This window comes from Triticum aestivum, chromosome 3D (genome assembly GCF_018294505.1).
Source record: "Triticum aestivum cultivar Chinese Spring chromosome 3D, IWGSC CS RefSeq v2.1, whole genome shotgun sequence".
Taxonomy (NCBI): Eukaryota; Viridiplantae; Streptophyta; class Magnoliopsida; order Poales; family Poaceae; genus Triticum; species Triticum aestivum.
In genome coordinates, this window is record NC_057802.1 from 95,794,874 (window position 1) to 95,802,729 (window position 7,856).

Genomic DNA, 7,856 nt, shown 5'->3' on the forward strand with positions numbered 1-7,856 from the left:
TGGTGCCCTCCGTGTCGCACAAGCGTGAGGGATTCCCACTGTAGGGTGTTGCAATATGTCCATGGTTTGCTTAGTGTCTGCGTTGCGTGAGTGACAGAAACACAAACACGGATAAGCGGGACATGGCGTATGGGAATAAACAGCACTTGATACTTTAATGCTATGGTTGGGTTTTACCTTAATGATCTTTAGTAGTTGCGGATTCTTGCTAGAGTTCCAATCATAAGTGCATATGATCCAAGATGAGAAAGTATGTTAGCTTATGCCTCTCCCTCATGTGAAATTGCAATAGTGATTACCGGTCTTGTTAACGATTGCCTAGGACAATTCCGCACACCGACCCATCATTATTCCACACTCGCTATTTATAATATTTAGTAATATATTCTAACTTTATGATACAGCACCTACTTTTATATTTTAGCTCTCCGATACCATGCAAAGTTGTCCTCTTCATACCCACAACGTAGTTTTATTTCTCGTCTCTAGTTGGAAGCAAACGTTCGGTGTACGTAGAGTCGTATCAGTGGTAGATAGGGCTTGAGAGAATATTGATCTTACCTTTAGCTCCTTGTGGGTTCGACACTCCATACTTATCACTTCCACCTTTGGAAATTGCTACGATGATTCCCTTCACTTGGGGATTATCAAGCTCTTTTCTGGCGCCGTTGCCGGGGAGCGATAGTGTGGGGTTGATATTCTCGTGTGTGCTTGTTTGCTTTATCCACTAAGTAGATTTTGTTTTTTTTCCTTTTTGTTTATGTTTAGTTGTGGGTGAAACATACAATTTTTTTTGAAATAATGAAAATACCAAAAAAATTACTTGCCTCTCATGCCTAAAAAGTTTTCCAAAAAGAGAAGTGATGGGAAAGTTATGCATTGAAGAAGTGAGGGTCGACCTTGAGCACTTCTGTTCATGCTCATGGAAACAATGTAGAATTTTTCATGGAAGTTTCTCTGTAAATAATTATGCCCTTGTATATATCCATTGTATTATAAAAATAGTGTGCCAACCTTTGGTTTTAGGATGATTAGATTGCTTGTTTACTATGTGCAGAACAAAAACAGAAACTTTGGCTGTAGCGCGTGATTTTACATTTTTTACTGGAAAGTCAAATGGGTCTGAAACTTTTTGCACATTACTTCTGTACAAAATTTTCAAATTTTCAAATTTATTTAATAATTGTTGGAGTTACAGAAGTTTACTAAACCTCCAGATTACTACAGACTGTCCTGTTTTAGACAGATTCTGTTTTCTATGCGTTGATCGCTTATTTTGATGAATCTATGGGTAGTATCGGGGGGTATAAACCATGGTGAAGTTGTAATACAGTAGATATAGTTCTAATATGAAATTGTAATGAGTTTGAAACAGTACCTAAGGGTAGTGATTTGCTTTAGTATACTAACGGATCTCACAAAGTTTTTGTTAAGTTTTTGTGGATGAAGTGTTCGAAGAACGAGGAGTTACCGATGTGAGAAGAATAAAGAGAGGCAAGAGTTGAAGCTTGGGTATGCCCAAGGCACCCCAAGTAAATACTTCAAGGATACTCAAGCATATAAGCTTGGGGACGCCACGGTTGGCATCCCATCTTTCTTTTTCAACAATTATCGGTATACCTCGGTTTTTGTTTTGTTCACATGATTTGTGTCCCTTGTGTTTTCCTTTTTATTTAAGAACCATGCTAGTATGAGATATCTCTTCATCGATTTATAGAATGATCCATGTGCCTCACTTATATCTTTGGAGTATGACCTTATAGAATGCTCTTTGCGCTTCACTTAAATCTTTTGAGTATGGTTTTATAGAATGCTTCGTGTGCTTCACTTATATATTTTGAGCTTGGATATTGGTTAGTATATATTAATTGTAGAATGCTCCACGAACTTCACTTATATCTTTTGGAGTATGAATAATACTATCATCTAAAGCGGGTTTGGAAGAGTGTCAACTTTAGGAACTAGTGATCTCGCTATTCCGAATGAGAAGAATTTTGCTTATGTGGAGAGTAGAAAAATTTCTATGCTTGTAGATCATGAAAAGAATGCTTTATGTGATGGTTATATTGTTGAATTCATTCATGATGCTACTGAAAATTATTATGAGGGAGGAATATATGCTTGTAGGAGTTGCAATAATATCAAGTTTCCTCTCTATGTGCTTAAAGTTTTGAAGTTATACTTGTTTTGCCTTCCTACGCTGGTTGATTCTTGTTCCTATAAATTATGTGTTCACAAAATTCCTAGGCATAGGAAGTTGGTAGATTAAAATGTGCTAGTCATATTCTTCATGATGCTCTCTTTATGTTTCAATTCTTATCTTTTATGTGAGCATCATTGAAATCATCATGCCTAGCTAAAAGGCATTAAAGAAAAGCGCTTGTTGGGAGACAACCCAATATTTCCCCTTACTGTTTTTGTGTGTTTACATGATTAAGATACTGTAGTAATCATGTTTTATAGCTTTTGTTTCAATAAAGTGCCAAGTAAGACCTTTGGGAAGACTTGGGTGAAAGTTAATGTGATCTTGCTGTAAAAGACAAAAACTTTGCGCTCACGAGATTAGCTACCATTTTTTACAGAAGAATGCTTTTGAGTTGATTATTTTTGCAGAAGATTAATAGACAAATTCCTCATGTCCAAAAGTTTATTTCATAATTTTTGGAGTAGGAGAAGTATGGTTGCTGTTCAGATCATTACAGACTGTCCTGTTTCTGACAGATTCTGTTTTCATTGCATAGTTTGCTTGTTTTCTAGTTTCTATTGATTATATTTCTCAATATAAATTGTAGAAATGATATGGTACAGTAGGAATTGTGTGAGAAAAATTATTAACCTTGTCTTTGACAGTACCAAAGTGAATGGTTTACTCTTTATCATACTAACCTATCTCACGAAGTTCCGTTATGTTTTGTGTGATTGAAGTTTTCAAGCTTTGGGTGAGATATCGATATGAGGAGAATAAGGAGTGGAAAGACCCTAAGCTTGGGGATGCCAAGGCACCCCAAGGTAATATTAAAGGAAGACTCAAGCACCTAAGCTTGGGAATGCCCCGGAAGGCATCCCCTCTTTCGTCTTCAGAACTATCGGTATACCTTACTCGGAGCTATATTTTTATTCGTCACATGATATGTATTTTGCTTGGAGCGTATTTTAAATTTTACTTGCTGTTTGAATAAAATCATTGGATCTGAAATATTGAATGAAAAATAATCCTCCCATGGCTAGTTAATTATTTGACTACTCAGTGTTCTTCACTTATATCTTTTGGAGTAATTTGTCATTTACTCATGTGCTTCACATATATCCTATGAGTAAATGGTTGAATGAATTGAATGTCATAAATCTGAATTTATATATGTTTCATATGATTATAACATGGGGAGTAATGACTTCACACATAATAAGTATAGGTAGTAAACTTATTGAAAGTTAGCAAACATAGAATTGGTCAGTTGAACAATTCATGAAAGAATATTGAAGGAAGAGAGATTTCACATATAAATATACTATCTTGGACATCTTTTGCAATTGTGAGCACTCATTAAAATATGACATGCTAAAAGGTTGATGTTGGACAAGGAAGACAACGTAATGGGTTATGTTCTCTAATATCCGAAATAAAGTATATTGTCATGGATTATCCAACATGTTGAGCTTGCCTTTCCCCCTCATGCTAGCCAAATTCTTTGCACCAAGTAGAGATACTACTTGTGCTTCCGAATATCCCTTAAAATGAGTTTTGCCATGAGAGTCCATCATACCTACCTATGGATTGAGTAAGATCCTTCAAGTAAGTTGTCATCGGTACTTGCAATAAAAATTGCTCTCTAAATATGTATGATCTATTAGTGTGGAGAAAATAAGCTTTATACGATCTTGTGATATGGAAGCAATAAAAGCGACGGACTGCATAATAAAGGTCCCTATCACAAGTGGCAATATAAAGTGACATTCTTTTGCATTATGATTTTGTGCATCCAACCTTAAAATCGCATGACAACCTCTGCTTCCCTCTGCGAAGGGCCTATCTTTTAATTTTATCTTCTACCTTGTGCAAGAGTCATGGTGGTCTTCACCTTTCCTTTTTACATTTTATCCTTTGGCAAGCACATTGTGTTGGAAAGATCCTGGTATATATATCCAAATGGATGTAAGTTATCATGAACTATTATTGTTGCCATTAACCTTGAGGTAAAAGGTTGGGAGGCGAATCTATAAGCCCCTACACTAAAAAAAATACACTTCCATGATGATATGTGTTTGTCACAGTAGGTCACGTTTTCTGTCATGCATGTACATCCATGACAAATTTATGACAGAATCAAGATAGTCATACCTGTGTTGTCGTAGAAGTGTTCCATGACATTACCAAAATTATCATCACGGAAGTGTCCACTTCCATGACGATAAATCGCGCGTCACAGAAGTGCTTTCGTTAAGGGTGACCGACACGTGGCATCCACCATAACGGAACGCCGTTAAGCTATCGGGTCCGGTTTTGGATCCGATAACCCGTTAACAGCCCCGACCAATGGGGATTTTCCACGTGTAAAATCATCATTGGTTGGAGGAAACACGTGTCGGCTCACCGTTGGGACATATGTCATCCACTCATTGGACCCAAAGCGCCTATGATACGTCGACACGTGGCACAGCCCAACAGAGGCCCATTCCTGTGAAAAGGCCGGCCCGTTTGACTTCGTCAAAAGGTGGTGGGCCGGCCCACGGCAAGCCTGTTAACGGCCTGTTTGCATATAGCCCATTTACAGCCCGCTAACCTAGGGCCCGTTTACGGCCTATCCGAATTAGGCCCAGTAACGTCATCTGGGCCGTCCAATATAATTCCAGCCCGTTTTAACTTCCGGCCCATGTATGGCCCATGACGTCTTTTGGCCCATATGAGGCCCTTAGTAACCCTCGGCCCATGGTAAAACTGGCCCGTAATGAACAATGTATCACTTTATACCCATTAACGGCCCATTATTCCGTTGGGCCGTTTCTAGCCCATGTTATCTTTCGGCCTTCTCAGGGCCCATTTATTCTTGGGCTCATTTCCAGCATTCGTTTACTTTCGGCCTGTTACTGTCATTTTCTGCTTGTGGGCCAAATACCGCCTGTGGTTACAGTCGGCCCGTTTGTGGCCTGTTAATACGTTGGGCCGTTTTCATAGCGTCATCAAATACGGCCTATTAAAGACGGCCCGTTATGGTCGGCCCATGAACGGACGATTTCAACTCTAGCCCATTTACGGCCATAATGTGGTCTATTATTGGCCCATGTTTGGCCAACCGATCATACGACCCGTAGAAGGGCCATTGATGATACGACCCGTAGAAGGCCCATTGTGTCTATGCCCCGTAGAAGTCCCATTGTTTCTACGGCCCGTAGGAGGCCCATGTTAACTACAGTAAATATGTAGCCCATTGTTAATGTGGCCTAGTTTTAAAAAATAGGTTATTGCGGCCACTAGCAAACCGCGGAAAAAGAACTGCACTGACTACAAGAAAACAAATAAAAGAGACAACGGAAATAAATAAGCAAACAACTTACGCTAGGCTATCACGGCTATTACACATATTACATCCACTTGGCATCAAAGTTCGCCACAAGTGCAAATATAGGGAACAAAGCAGCATATAAATGCCGCAGCAAAACAAGTCCAGAACTGAAACCATTTCAGAAGAGCTCAAGAAACAATATCCCGGGTACCCATAATGCTGGTAAGATGCTTAGCAAGCTTATTAACTTTCTCTTGTTTGGCGCTTAAATCCTCCAGAACTTGCTGTTGCACCAGAAAGTATGCATCTGAATTCTGCAGGGACTACCTCAGTCCTTCGGCTTCCTGTCGCATAACATCTGATCGATGTCTTTCAACTTGAAGTTGAGACTCAAGAAGCCGAACTTATTCAGGCAGCAAGTTCGAAGAGCTGGTGCCAGTAGTAGTAGCCGGTAACTCGAACACTACATCAAGACAGGACTTTGGGGTTGTCTCAGTGTCTTCAATATAGTTTTTATCAGCTTTCTTGGAGAACAACAGGGATGTCTCACTATCTTGAACCTAATCTGCATTACTTCCTTTACCATTGCATAACGGGGGTACTCTTCTCCAATATTTTATCCGCATTCTAAAGGAGAAACAAACAAACACATCACAGGTTTACAATGTAGTATATGAAACTCATTTTGGTAAACCAGTTCAGTAGTAAGGTGGACAGGATAATAGCATGAAACAAACATATATCTATCTAGTATGGTCACTGTATGGTCTATAGCATTCTAGTTTATGTTTCCAAATCAAGATAGATACAGTTCGAATCATATCTACTTAAGACAAAGCAACATAGACAAAATATAGGTGTGGGAAACTACACAGCAGTAACAACACTTGTAATGTGCATGGCATGAGAACATAACTGTTTATTCAATTGAAACTAAAATCAACATAGAGCAAGTTACAACAGCAAACACGTTAAAGAAACAGGTAGAAAACATACCTGTTGCGCCATTGGAGTTTCAATTGCATCCTTCAAATTTGAAATTAGTTGGTATGAGTAAATATAGTGATGCAAGAGCAAAGTAGTATGAACCATAGCTACGGAACCTGACCTAAGAACAATTCTTCTTCTGCTTTAAGCGTTGACTTGGGGTTCGGAGTGGTGGTCCTCGTGCTTTGGGCACTGCAGTTGCCTTACTAACTGCTCGTGTTTGGGTGCTCTGTGGTGGAGACGGTGCTGTGTCAACGGGAACTGGGTTACTATCTGCTGGGGTTGGGGTTAGAAGGGGTGTAGCTGGTTCTCTGTCCAACTGGGTAGGGGTACAATCTGCGTGAGTCTGGGTTATGTGTGGTGGGGCTGGTTCTTGGGCAAGTACAACGATGGTTCTATCTCCATCGACAGGTAGCACGATCTTTTCTGAAGACCGTGTTTTTACTCCCACAGATACTGCCATCACCCCCTCCAATTGAAATGGCTGATAAACAAGAAAAGTAATTGAATGTACAGACATTGTAAGATAGACAGGTGCAATGGATAGTAGGGAAGAAAACAGGGCATGAAATAATTCACATTTATGTTGTCTAACCAAATGGAATAGCAGGACATAATTTCAAATATATGATGGCTAATTAAACAGGATAGCATGACACAATTTCACATGTATGATGGCTAACTAAACAGGATAGAATGACATACTTCAAAATATGATGACTATGTAAACAGGATGACATGATATAACTACACGATGCCATAAATCACAAACATGCCGTCGATGGAAACATGATGGCATGATATAATTCACGGATAGAATGACATAATTCAAAATATGATGACTATGTGAACATGATGAGATGATATAACTATATTATGTCTTTAGAAAATGGGTTTGCATGCCATAATTCAGATACATGCTGTCTATGTAAACATCATGGCATGATATAATTCAAATATATGATTTATATACTAAGGAAGTGAGAAGAGGGCAATCGCATATATGATGTGTCAACTAAGGAGATGGCATTCAATATCGTGTATATGATGTAAAAACTAAGCATTGCAATACAACATATACATGATATGAGTAATATAACCCTGCCAAGTTTGAGCATACACCTCAGGGGGATAATAGGACTGGTCATGTGCCTCTGAATCCTTCTTTGAAGAGCTATCTGTAACCAGCAACATATCTGCTTCACCAGGTAGCATTGTCTACTCTGAAGACCTTGTTTTCACTCCAGATTTCTCCATCACCAATTCAAATGGCTGATGCACAGGAAGAGCAGTTGAATATACAAACATTGTCGAAAAAAGCAATGAGAAATACAAAAAAAGGACGGCATGATATAATTCACATATATG